The following is a 14,218-nucleotide window of genomic DNA, read 5'->3' as shown; positions in this document are numbered from 1 at the left end:
TTGATCTGTTCAGTTTGCATCCATTATTGCTGATCTTTCAGGATTTAAATATTGATTGTGCAATGCAGTTACGATAAGCTAGAGCAAAAGCTCATTCACATTGCAATATTGGGCACAGAAAAAGTTTTAACCTCAATAAGCCCATGGCCTAGTTAGAAAATGCCATCCTCCTAAATCTTTAGCCTGGCAATGAAAAATTAATAATTTATCACAACATTTATACAGGGCTTTTCCTTCTGTCTTCCTGGCATGATGCCAATGTACACTATGAAGTAACAGTTGGAAAATGACCTCCGCTTCTTCAAATGAGTTGTTTCTTTAGTTTGGCTTCAGATTAATCATTTATTAAAAAAAAAAAAAACTTCAAGAAATGTTTCAGAGGATGGCTAAACTTTCACGCTCATTGTGGCTCTTTGCCAGACTCTAAGATGATATCGAAGTGATGTTACTATGACTGTGCCAGCCATCCCAACATTATAATGCATTGCTCTGGTGATATATTAAACATTGACTTGAAAATTGAATATATAATTGGCAATGGCAGAAGGAAGCGTGATTTAATATCTTCCATACCACCTTCCCCAATTCCTGAATTGCTTAAGGTCATGTCTTCTCAAGGCATCCTCATTATTTCAAATAGGATATTCTGATGTATGGCACACATCTATAAGCTCCTACCAAAATCCCTTTGTTGAAAATATTTTGTACATATTACAGCACTCAAAGGACTTTCCAATTTTTTTAATAAAGCAGAATTAAAGACTTGATTTTCCTCTTCTTCCCCAATAAAGAGCACGTGGCTAGCTAAACATTAAGTACCTGATTGTTCATAGATCAAGAAAGTATAAAACATACCTTGACATATCTTACTCTGAAGCTCATTTATTTTTAATCCGTCAGGAAACTATATTTATAAACTCTCAGCTAACCTTTCAGAGACAAAAATTCCTTACATTTTTACCAACCTAGCAGAATCACCTTCTGCCATATTGTCTCATTGGTGTTTATTTCTTACAATAATCAGCCAGAAAAAGTATTATTGTGAAGAAAATCAGGAGGCAATAGTTCATATATCCCTTGAGTCACTATTTTATATTTGTTTTGCTCTGTTTCCTGGGGATATTTTTTCATTTATTTTCTCTTCCAAGTACCATCTAAGCTGTCATATATTTTCCTAAAACCCCTACCAGTGGATTTTCAAAAATGCTTCCTTAAATTTATGATGCTGAGAAGTATCCACAGATACTGGTTTCCCTTTTACCTTTATTTTCAGGGTTCTAACATTTGATATTATACGGCCTTCCTTGTGAGTTGCAAGAAAGTATAGCTTATAGTTTGGTGACAATTTTCTGTACTCTGCTTTTTTTCACATTCAAAATAATTATATATATTTAAAATAGTTACTGTTAAACAGGGAAAAAGTTTTCAGCTTCATCTCTTTTCACTTTTGTTAAAAATAATGGAGGAATTTCAGAAACAAGATTATACTCAATTTCTTCACGAAACTGTCCACAGTGAAGGAAGATTTTAACAATTGTGTTGTCCTATGATTAGCAAAATACACTACATCATCACACTTGCTCAACCCTTAGCCCAGCTTCTGTCCTTACATATGTTGTACATTCTTGAATAAATGAAAGTTTCTCCCTCAGTTTTCTATATATGATGTCCCCAGTCTGGCCTGAGAGGGGGCTTTCAGGGGTTTCCTTTCCACTTCATACCCGTCTCTCAAAGCAATTAGAAATGGTAAGCTTCCTTTGCATGAAATCTGCAGCAAACAGATTTTGGTTTAATGGCCATTGTCAAGACAACTCTTCCCAGCATGTTGTCCTGGATAAGACCCGTTATTAAAAAAGATGTCAGGATAGTGGGAAATGATAAAAAAAATCTAAAACATGACAGAGTTGGATTGAGTGAAAGAAAATTTTCATGAAAATATGTTCATGTTCTGCAGCCCTCCGGGACTATTTCTACCTAAAATTGTTTTCACTGTTATCTTGAGCCAGAATCTTCTGTGGACAGTTATGGTAGAGGAAGTGACAGTGGATACATTCTTGCTGGAAAGCTACTGAGAGTAAGATTTAGAGGGACAGGGGTACACTTTGCATAGTTCTGGTAATGTAATATATATATATATGGCATACAGTAAGACCATTCTCAGTCTTCAGGACTAGGAGGTCTACAGTTCCCTTGGGTTTATCATGTTTTTCAAAAAATATTACATAAAGTATCTTAAAACTCTCACCATTTGCTGAAATTAACTTACTTTAATTGGTGTTTCTCAAAGTGGATTTGGGGGGTGCCATATTATTTGTATAGGGCTCTTATGAATTTTTAAATGTCTAGGTCCTGTGACACATCTACCAAATCAAATAATCTGGGGTAATCTTGTCTTATTCCGAGTCACTTCACATTCCCGTGTCCATGTACACAAGTTGGAAATATAAGAACAGAATCTCTAAGGTACTAAGTTGTGTCAAGACTTGCTTCTGAGTAAAGTAATAAAATTATATTTTATTGTAATGTCACTGGCATTTTTGCATGTTATAAATCCAAACATGATAATAAAATCAGCTTTCTTCTTAGTTTCTACCATTTGTAAAAATTAATTCAAAATGAAACATAGATCTAAATGTAAGAGCTAAGACCGTAAAAGTCTTAAAGAGAAGCAGGAGTAAATCTTTGTGACCTTACATTAGACAACGATTTCTTAGATGTGGTATCAAAAGCACAAGTAATTAAAGAGAAAGCTGACAAGTTGTACTTCCCTAATTTAAAAATCCTTTGTGCTTCGAAGTATACCATCAAGGAAGTAAAAAGACAATCCATAGGGAGAACACACATACAAATTATATATTTGATTAGAGACTTGTATCCAGAACACTTACAACTTAATTATCAAAAGATAATAACCCAATTCAAAAACGGGCAACGTACTTTGAGTGGATATTTGTCCAAAGAAGTTATAAGAACATCCAATAATCACAGGAGAAGATGCTCAGTATCAGCAGTCATTAGGAAAATGCACATTAAAACCTCAATGGCATATCACTTCACACCCACTGGGATGCCTAGGATCAAAAAGGCAGATAATAACAAGTGTTGGCAGAGAATTAAAAATATTAAAAATTCTCATATATTGCTGATGAGAATGTAAAGCAGTGCAACCAATTTGGAAAACAATTTGTCAGTTCCTCAAAACGTTGGACATGGAGTGATTACATAAGCCAGCACTTCCACTCCTAGGTACCGAGAGAAATATGTTCATAAGAAAAAATGTACATGAATGTTTCTAGCACTATTATCCACTATAGCCCAAATGTGTGAAGAACCCAAATGTTCATTGACCAAGGGATGGATACAATTAATGTGGCATATTCATACAGTAGCATAATATTCAGAATATAAACAAATGAAGCACTCATACATTTTCCACATGGATAAACCTCGAAACATTGTGCTAAGCCAGTCAAGAGATCATATATTATATTATACTATACTATTTATATGAAATGTGCAAATCTATATAAATAGAAAGTAACAAGTCTATGAGATAGCTAGCAGATTAGTGGTTCCTTAGGTCTGGAGTGGGTGCAGTTGTGTTTTGAGATGATAAATTGTGCTGAATAAGATTAGATGCTATTTGAACAACTCTAAATGTGCTAAAAACATTCAATTGCACACTTTCAATAGTAAAATTTATGATGTACAAATAATATCTCCAAAATTCCATTTTAAAAAACCTATCATATCTTAGTATCATTTGCTAAAGGCTTATCATACCCCAATCTCATATCTCAAACCAACTTGTGTCCTGATATTTATTTAAAGAGCAAGTGTTTATAACTCCAGCACAAATAGGTGACATTGAGCATCTTTTTACACATCTATTGGCCATCTGTGTGCCCTCTTTAGAGAAACATTTATTTAGGTTCTCTCACTATTTTTAAGTCTTTGACATTGCTCTTAGAAATATTATGTTGTATGAGTTTCCTTGGGAAGAGCAACAAAAGAAAAAAATAAACAAATAGGACTACATCAAACTGAAAATATTTTGCACAGCAAAAGAAATCATCAACGACATGAACGGACAACCTACTGAACAGGAGAAGATATTCTCCAATGATTTACCCAATAAGGGGTTATTATCCAAAGTATGTAAATAACTCATACAACTTAACACCATGAAAAGAAATACAGCCAATTTTTGACCCAAGCTTCAGGAAAATTTCCTTGTCTACAGCAGTCCCTGTGAATCCCTACTATTCCAACTATACTCCCCTATCAGTTATAACACATTCACCAGGATCTTTTTAAAAATACAGAATCCCCAACTCTAGCCCGGCATAGAATCTGCATTTCAACAAATTCTGCAGGTGACTTTTACTCACATTAAATTTTGAAAAGTGCTGACCTGGAACATTTAGGGCAGTGGTGATAAATTTAAGCTGCCCTAGAATCACACAGGATCCTGCAGTACAGGATCTATACTCCATTCACAATATTTTTAATCAATTGTTTTGGCTTTTAATTTAGGTGTTCTATTTGTAACAGTTTCTGGTGAATTTAACGTGTATCCAAGGCTGAGAACCACCAACTTTGAGCCCAAATGACACCATTATATATGATGTGTGTTCTCCAATGCTTTGCAGATTATAGGTGTATGTTTTCCATTTAGTTAAAGTGATATATGTGAAAATGTGAAAAGATGATAATGTTAAAATGTCCGTTATAAGTTTAAAAACAGTAATGATTATTCTTACTACCACTTCCCTGTCTATAGAAGGAAAATAAAAACTGATATCTAAAAGCCACTCTTTATGGAATGTTTGTAAGTTCCAAAAGTCTATGAACTAGGAATTTATTATTGGCTTCACATTTCTCATAATGAAACTGAATGTTCAGAAAGATTAAATAATTTGTCCAAAGCTACACATTTAATAAGCAGTACCATCGTTATATTGCCCGCAATCAAATTCTATGCCAGGTGCATTCCCACCTCAACAAATAAATAACAGCATAGAGCTACAATGAAAACAACACTCTCGGTTTCTCTTTCGAATACATTCTGGATCTAACCCCTTTTCATTCTCACTTCTACTGTCAGGCTCTATAACATTTTACATCATTTTTTGAAATAACTGCCCAACTGTTCTTTCTGAGTTGAATTCCTCAGTTCCTCATTTTATATAGTTTTTAAGAAAATGCTCTTAAATTGCAACATGTCTCTTTGTGTTCCACATAATGGCCCCTTCAGATATTCAAATTTTCCATAATTTGGCACCTACCTCCCTGCCATTGTGTGTGTGTGTGTGTTCCTTAATTTATAATGCCTTTTGCCATCTCCAATGTCTGTTCTCGAAAGTCCATATCAAAATTCCCCTTTATATCACCACCAAACCTTTATTATATGACACGTTAAAGGGACTCATCTAAGGAAAAGAAGATAAAAAAACTATGAGCAGTAAAATGACAACAAACTCACAACTATCAACAACTGAACCTGAAAACAAAACCAAAAACTAAGCAACAACTAGAACAGGAGCAGAATCACAGAAATGGAGACCACATGGAGCATTATCAGAAGGGAGCAGGTGGGGGGCATAGGGGAAAAGGTACAGGGAATAAATGGTAGGTAGAAAATAGACAGGGGAAGGTTAAGAATAGTACAGGAAATAGAGAAGCCAAAGAACTTACATGTGTGACCCATGGACATGAACTAAGGGGGAGGAGGAATGCTAGAGGGTGAGGAAGTGCAGAACGGAGGGGGAGAGAGGGGAGAAAAATTGGGACAACTGTAATAGCATAATTAATAAAATATACTTTTAAAAAGTCCCCTTTAAAGTCTGCTAAAATGTGTCTGTAATTCTGAATTCATTGTAAATGTTGAAACTATGGAAACTGTTTTGAAACATTCACTTTGGAAGGAATGGTTCTTTGGAAATTGGGGTAATGCAGAAGAACATGCAGTCAGGGGTAGACTCTTCTTTCAGAGTATTTTATATCCACCACTCATCATGGGACCTAAAGTGATTAATGCTTTCTGTCCAAATTTAAAGTATAATTTTAAACAGTTTTAAAACAATTTAAGGGTTATGTGAATCAAGGAATCAGCAAAGATTTTATTTATGAGATCTGTTTTCTCTAATGCATTGTGGACCACGGTGACATTGTTCTTAACCACTAAAGACCTAGGCTATATGGTACATTTCAGTCATATATATATAAGATAGTACCTCTCAATTCTGTCTAACATCAAGGATCAAAAGAAAAATAAAGGCAGAAATATATTAAGACCATAAAATTTAAAGATATTGTGGAGTTAGCTTGGGTAGATTAACAGCAGTCTCTCATGTGCCTTAACCTAGAGGAAATTCGGGTAAAAAATATTGAGTAGAAGAGACATTGTTTCTGGTCATCACTGCTTATATGGAAAGAATAATTTCCCAATGTATATTGAAGGTTACCTTAATAATAAGGCCCTCATTTTCATTGGCAGACCTGATACCTTATTATTCTTCACCACCCCATGCCTAGCACACTTCTGTGTCCACTCTCGATGCTAAAAATTATAGTCTCATGGAGGAACTAACTTTCAGTATATTTGAATATACCAGACTATATGAAGAAAAAAAGTTCAAAAGTCACCACACAAAGAGAATGTTTTCATCACCTAAAAAGTCATTCCTTATGACTTTTTAAAATGTTTTATTGTTTATGCTCTTATAATTGTCCCATTTTCCCCCTTCACTACCCTCCACCCAGCCCACCCCCGCCCCCCACTTCCATCCCCACACCATTGTCCATGTCCATGGGGCCTTCAGGTATGTTCTTTGACTGATCCCTTCACCTTCTTTCAATCAGTCCCCTCTCCCCCCAGCCCTCTCACAGCTGTCAGTCTATTCCATAAGTGTACTCCTCTGGTTCTTTTTTTCTCGTTAGTTTATTTTGTTCATTAGATTCCTCTTATAAGTGAGATCACATGGTATTTGTCTTTCACTGACTGACTTCATTTAGCATAATAGTCTCCAGTTCCATTCATGCTATCCCAAAAGGCAGAATTCCTTCTTTTTCCACTTTGTAGTATTCCATTGTGTAAATATACCACAGTTTTTTTAAATTTTATTTCTATTTTTTTCCAGCTTTGATCTTTATTCAAGAGACCACTGTGTTTCCCTGGATGTGGCTTCCAGCCTTCAGGACAGCCAAGGCTGGAACCCACATTCTGGCCCTGATTTGCCCTGGGCTATAGCCTTAGCCCCAGGATCCTGCTTGTAGCCAGTAAGGCACAGGCAGAGGGAGCCCTAGGAGACTGGATGCTGCTGTTGAGTTATTTTTAAAAAAATAGAATACGTCATGTTCCCTGTGGTGAACAGGGCGAGGAAGCCATCATGACCCCCCATGGCTGCATGGTTTCTGTGCAATTCACCATCTGGGGCAGAGGGAAGGCACATGGATGCTATTTCTTGGCTTTGGTGAAATTATAGTTTGAGGTGATGTACTGGCCACCAGGGTTTAGGTTGCTAAACAGCCTATATTTCTCCTTGTCTTGTCAGCAGGCTTGAGGATCTGGAAGGAGCACATGAGCATCTGGTCCACACTCGTCACAGCACCTACTCGCCACAGTAGTTGGGAGCTGGGAAGAGTGTCCCCAGCTGCTGTTTGATAAAGAGCTGATGGCCATCTTCTACACCTGGTATTCTGGGCAGATGAGGTCCACCTTGTGCTTGTGCAGGAACTTGGCCACCACCTCAGCCCCGAAGGTAAAGGAGATACCAGTCATTCTCACCCCAGCCCTGTCAGTCCTTGTCAGGGTCAGACCACAGCAGGTCGCATAACAGCCCCTGATCAGGAGCAGCCGTGGGCCACCTGATAGCCATATCTGCTCCAGGGACTGCAGGTCCCGGGGACAGGCCTCCGTGGCAGCAGATCTTCCCATCTACGAAGGCAGCTATAGGCAGGAAGTTGAAGCAATTGGTGGAGGTTTTCCACGGTGTCATGCTGTAGCGTCTCTTGTACTCATCATAGAAGCCGTAGATGCAGTTGATGCTGGCATACTCGTGGTTTCCACGGAGCAGGAAGAAGTTTTCCGGGTACTTGATCTTATAGTCCAGCAGCAGGCAAATGGTCTCCAGTGACTCCTTGCCTTGGTCTACATAGCCCCCCAGGAAGAGGTAGTTGGTCTGTGGAGGGAAGCCCGAGGTATTGGAACAGCCACAGAAGGTCATAGTACTGGCCATGGATATCACTACAGATCCTGCGGGGCGCCTCCAGCTCCAGAAGAATGGGCTGGCTCAGGAAAATCTCCCAGGATTTGAAGCACAGACCATGGATCTCATTCTCTGTCAGCTGTACATTCTTTCCAGGCCTGAGCCCTGCACTTCCAGCAGGTGACCGATGGTAGAGACCAGGTTGAGCTTCTCGCTGTCAGAAATGGTAGCTCTGCCCCTCAGGCCCAGCTCAGGCCAGCAGTTTCCACCACTCTTGCCTCCCACCTGCACCACAGTTTTTTAATTCACTCATCTACTGCCGGGCACTTAGGCTTTTGCCAAATCTTGGCTATTGTAAATAGCACAGCTATGAACACAGTGGTTCATAAACACTTTTGAATTGGTGTTCTGGGATTCTTAGAGTATATTCCTAGCAGTGGAATCACTGGATCAAAAGATACATTGGACAAGGGTTTAATCTCCAAAATATATAAAGAACTCATACAACTCAACACCAGAAAGGCAAACAATCCAATTAAAAATGAGCAAAGGACCTGAACAGATACTTCTCCTAGGAAGACATACAGAGTGCCCATAGATATATATGCAAGAATGTTCAACATCACTAGTTGTCAGAGAGATGCAAACTGAAACCACAATGCCAAAATGGCTATCATTTATAAGTCATCAATCAACAAGTGCTGGTGAGGTTGTGGAGAAAAGAGAACCCTAGTGCACTGTTGGTGGGGATGAAGACTGATGCAATACTGTGGAAACCAGTATGGAGTTTCCGCAAACAAAAATTTAAAATAACCAGACGACTTTTAATGAACCATGTTAATATTTCCATGTACATCAGTATTAGACATATATTTAAAGATAAAGTTAATTACTAAACACAATTGCTTAAAACATGTTATAGGAGACCATTCTATGTGACGTGGGCCCAGCTCCCACTTGGAAAGGCCAGTGGAAAGTGAGGTCTGGCACACAGGACCCATGCTCACAGATAGGCTCTCCCGTGGGGAATCAGGCCTTCACTGTACCTAGGCTGCTTATCTTTGAAGTAACTTCCTAAAATCTATGCTAAACCTTCCAAGGATGAGTGTAACCAGTTCAACCAGTTTTCCCTTTATATTTGCAAATATCCTTCCTTTTTGATGTAATTAGCAACATCATCTCCTTTGTTATCTATAAAAGGTAACCACCCAAAGGGAACCTGTGCATAGTAAATGAGGACCATCATCAATGTAATGTGCCCAGAAAAGCAATCAAAGCCTGTCAAGGCAAGTATCAGGCGCTCTCCCCTTGAGAGAGTGGCCCTGCCGCCCCTTTTCCTCCACAGGACTCAGTAGGGTAGTCCGTGTGAATTTGTCTCGTCTCAGCCATAACGCTGCGGACACTGCAGGCCAGTGACTGCATCACATGTAATTTCCACAACTAGTTAACTTTGCACTTATATGTGTATAAAAGAGGCATAATCACAACACAAATTTTATCATAGTTATTTAACTGAATTCACTGATTACTTTAAACATATGTAATTCTATCATTTGACAGAATCAGACACTGTCTTATTGGATTCCAATCCACTGGTCAAATCACATCATTTATCTCAATGTTAAACATATTATCTAGTTGCATTTAACACATTTGGCTACTTTATTTAAGTGATTAAGTGCTAAATAAGTTCCAAGACAAGCTTAGAATTGTATAATATGTGTGTTATAATACATTTTCAACTGCCAATAATATTTTTGGCAGTATTTTTAAAAAACACTTCCAAGACCTGAAACAAAATTTCTTGCAAACCTACCACTTTATTTTTTAGTGTTTTACTGAGGGAAGTACTGTGAAAAATTAGTGAGGTCTCTAACATAGAATTTAAATTCTTACTGGCCAATGGAATTCTGCAATTCCATTAACATAAGAGTCTGATAGCTGAGATTTATATTGCCAGAAACTCTCCTTTGATTTATAATCTGGTAATCCTTTTATCCTCCATTTATATGCTGTATAACTTGACGTAAGTGCAAGAATGCTTCCATTAATAGAATTCACAAATATTGGACCAAGACATTTTTTAGATCATAAAAGCTCCCTGAAAATGGGAAGAAAGGGAAAGGGTGGACCTGGCTATGATGGAATCTGGCTCTAACACAGTCTCATAAAATGCAATTTAGGTTAAAACTACTGATTTTAGAACCATAGACAGGCATAGAGTTCTCTTTAGATGGGTCTGCTCCCTCAACTCAGATCACATAACCGTTTTACCAGTCCTCAGGCAATATCAAGAGTTAGATATTTGTAGTTTTTATTACAGTTTATGTTAAAAAGTTATGTGGCTCTATGAAGTAAATACATATGGGGAGAAGCAAAAAGAAAAAAATGAAATCTGTGAGGAGAGAAAGTTCTGAACATCATACTTAGCCTGGGAAAATTCTGGGATATAAAGAAAGTAAAATACAACAAAGAACATTTGCCACAACCACCTCACTTACAGAATGCTATTTTTAAATCAAACACCGATAAGTAGTAAATTAAATATCCAATGTTTATATCTGTTGCCATCTTCTCTCTTCTATACAATCTATGCTGTCTTTCCTACCCCCATTTTATCCTAAATATTGTTGCCTATACTTTGAATTTGGTTTGGGAATTAATTCCTATAAATGCTTGCCACTCAAAAATAAAATGCTATTTCTGTCTCTTACTATTTATTCAAATATTGATTTTGAACAAGAGTTATTTTCATGACTTTTCCTATGCACTGCAGAATTCAAGTTTTTTTTAAAAACCTGTTATGTAAGAAATTAGATAGATGATAGACAGATAGATAGACAGACAGACAGAACCATATCCATACATTGTATATGCACAGAAAACTCAATTAGAAAACCGAATGTTACATTGGGGATGTTAACGGGGTATTAAGTGACTTGGAGATACTTTGTGCTTCTGTGTGTTTTCAAAATTCTCTGCTTGTATATGTATTATTCTTGAGTTTCAAAAAATTCAAAAGTATTCTTGTGAAGAAATAAGCTTTGAGAGTGCCTAGATTACTTATACAAAAACAGTAGGTAGAGTACAAAGATAAGATCACTGGGTGTGTCACTTTATGATACTCCATGGATCATCTAAAAGAAAGTACTACTCAGGTAGTTTCTACCATTTTAGGATCTTGAAATTTTCTGTGATTTAGATATCACTCTCTGATCAATAATATACCTTTATTATTTCTATCATTTGCTATTTTAAAATTTGACATCCATATATGCCAAATTTTATGGCATTCATAACACTAAATGAACTGTAGTAAAATGTGCTTAATGTTAATTTAATCATCGAGTTATAACATCAAAACAAACTGCACAAGTAAAATAAGATAAAAAAGTCACTTCTACACTTAATAGCTTCAGAAACAGAATAGTAAATAAGGATACCTAATTCCATTAAACTAATAGTTGGACTTTATGTTAGTGATCTTGAAGGCAGAGAAAGAAAGAGAGAGGGTTTAAAGAAAGAGAAAGAGAAAGGCAGAGTAAGAGATGCACAAAGGAGAAAGAGAGAGGAAGTTATATTAGCACTATTAAGCAAGATCCTATGTCTAGATGAAAAGCTTGACACATTGTCCCTTTGGTTGATGAGAATACGAGTCAACTCCCAAATGTCTCCGGGTCTTCTGAAGGAGGAGTACTGTTGACAGGATCCCATACCACAAACACTCCGCCTCCCAGTATGAGCAGAGTACAAAAGCTAGCTTCATAAAAGTTGTACAACTAACTCTTCCTCTATTAAAATGCATATATTTATTATTAATTATTATTAAATTTCTTAATTTTAGAGTATTAGAGGGCAATGTAGAAATTTTGTTGACTCATTAGAAAGACCTAATGTAATATTCTGCAAAACGTAACATTGTATTAAAAGGCTGTATTTATAGCATTAATTTTGTCTCCATTTGAACTGTTATATTAGAGAAGAATACAAGAAAGGTAAATCTAAATGTTAAACTGAAAGCTTTGCCTATTTAGTTTTCCAATTTGCTGAACACACATATATTGTCTCCTCTTTTTGCCTCATATCTACCCCCTCTAAAATTGCCTTAACGTGCTACTTCTTTTTTATGTAGTTCCTTCTATATTGCTCTCTATTTTATTCACTATCACTCCTTTCTTTCTCCCTACTCTTTAATTTTCTCCCACTCCACTAGCATACAAGTAGAACTTTGCATATTACCATGTCAGTTCTGAATTCCATTTGTTTGTTCACAGTGATCATCAAAGACAAATTATTAAATTTCCTTCTAAAGCAATTAACGTTTTCAGAAACTTCATGCATTGTAACAGTTCATGATTCAGACAAAATGAATCAAATAAAACGTTGGTTAAGTTTTATATTCTACTTCCCTGTGACTTGTGATTTGGTTTTACTGAAATAAAATTAGGAAGTTGCTTGGAATTAATTTAAGCATTATACTGAATTAAGAAGTAATCATACGTGTAGTGCATTACTGTAATGCATTATTCCTTATTTTCTAGATAATGATTGCCTCTGCTATACAATAATGTAATACCACAACTACACTCAATTCTTCAGCAAAATACATTTAATTCTAGTGATGATAAAGAAATCAGAGCACTGCAATATCTATAAGACTATATTACAATAATGAGCAAAAAGAAGGCAGGATTAATACTTTTATCCATATGGTATTTTAGAAAAAAATCAGTTACTAATTGCAAGTATATATTATCTTTAGGGAAAAAGTTTGGCATTCCAAAATTAACTTTAATCCTTGATGGTTTTTGTAAAGACATTTGTGTGTATGTGTATGTGGGTTTAAGACAAAAAATCGACACAAAAGAGAAACGGGCATGCTCCAGGTGTGTGTAAAAATAATATTGAAATGTTTATAAAATATTCTCTTGGAGAACTTGTCTTCCGTAGGAATGACAGATTCTTTTCAGAGGCAAGGACGTGAAATAAATGCATCTCTAAATATCATTTCATGTTTTTTGATCTGTAAAAATTTCCTAAAAAATAATTTGGTAGAAGTTGAGGAATTAGAAACACCTGGATTAATTATTTTTTAACCTTACAAACTGCTGAGCACATCACTTAGCACTGTAATTCTCAGTTTTAAACTAAAGAATGAAAATTACACTCCTCAATGTAACTGTTTATATTAAAGGATATAATAAAATTTAAAGCAATGAGCATAAAATAAGTACAAAATACAGCTTTCTTCATTTCTTTCACCCCTTTTATTTCAAATGCTTTTGTATTTACTTTCAGTTATTTCATATATATTAAGGTAATTATTATTTTTTAACTTTTAAAATAGAGAAACATAGTAAGACTCTGGTTTTATTGAATTATATCTTTGTTTGTAGAAATTATTGAAGACTTATAATAAAATAATCTAAATTAAATATATTATCCCTGGAACTTTTGTTTAGCCAACTGGATCTTCTTTTTTCTAAATCCATTGACTCTTATACTTTATTTTTTAATTTAATTTATTTATTTTTAGAGGTAAGGGAAGAAAGGGAGAAAGACACTGACCTGTGAGAGAAACATCGATTGGTTGATTGCTTCTCCTAGATCCCCAACCGGGTACCTAGCCTGCAACCCAGACATGTGCCCAGACCTGAAATCGAACTTTTGCTTTGCAGGATGATGCTCAGAGCCAACAGAGCCAAGCCAGTCAGAGCACCAACTGGGTTTTCTATTTTTCTTTTAGATGAGTGAACCAAATAAAAAAAAGAATTTTTATCTTTGTTTTTTATTGCTATATTCCCAGTAGTTAGAAAAACACTTCAGACATAGTATTCATTCAACAAACATTTGCTGAATTGAAAATATAATCAAGTTCAAGTTGTTACCTATTTTCCTCAATCTACTTTAATTGGTAATAGTTCTGACCTGATTTTCTAATTGGGTGACTAAATATTTTGAGTAATACACAATTAAATTAATTTATTTTAAAGTACAAAATATTATAT

The 14,218-nt window shown here is 35.9% G+C and overlaps 1 pseudogene; it reads right to left on the bottom strand.

Moving 5' to 3' along the window:
* Window positions 1-7,459: 7,459 nt before the first annotated feature.
* Window positions 7,460-12,551, bottom strand: LOC112313079 (serine/threonine-protein phosphatase PP1-alpha catalytic subunit pseudogene; annotated as a pseudogene).
* Between the last annotated feature and the right edge of the window lie 1,667 nt (window positions 12,552-14,218).

Source organism: Desmodus rotundus, chromosome 2 (assembly GCF_022682495.2).
Source record: "Desmodus rotundus isolate HL8 chromosome 2, HLdesRot8A.1, whole genome shotgun sequence".
NCBI classification, from domain to species: domain Eukaryota; kingdom Metazoa; phylum Chordata; class Mammalia; order Chiroptera; family Phyllostomidae; genus Desmodus; species Desmodus rotundus.
Note: the sequence above shows the minus strand (reverse complement) of the source record. Positions and strands in the feature narration are given on the sequence as shown.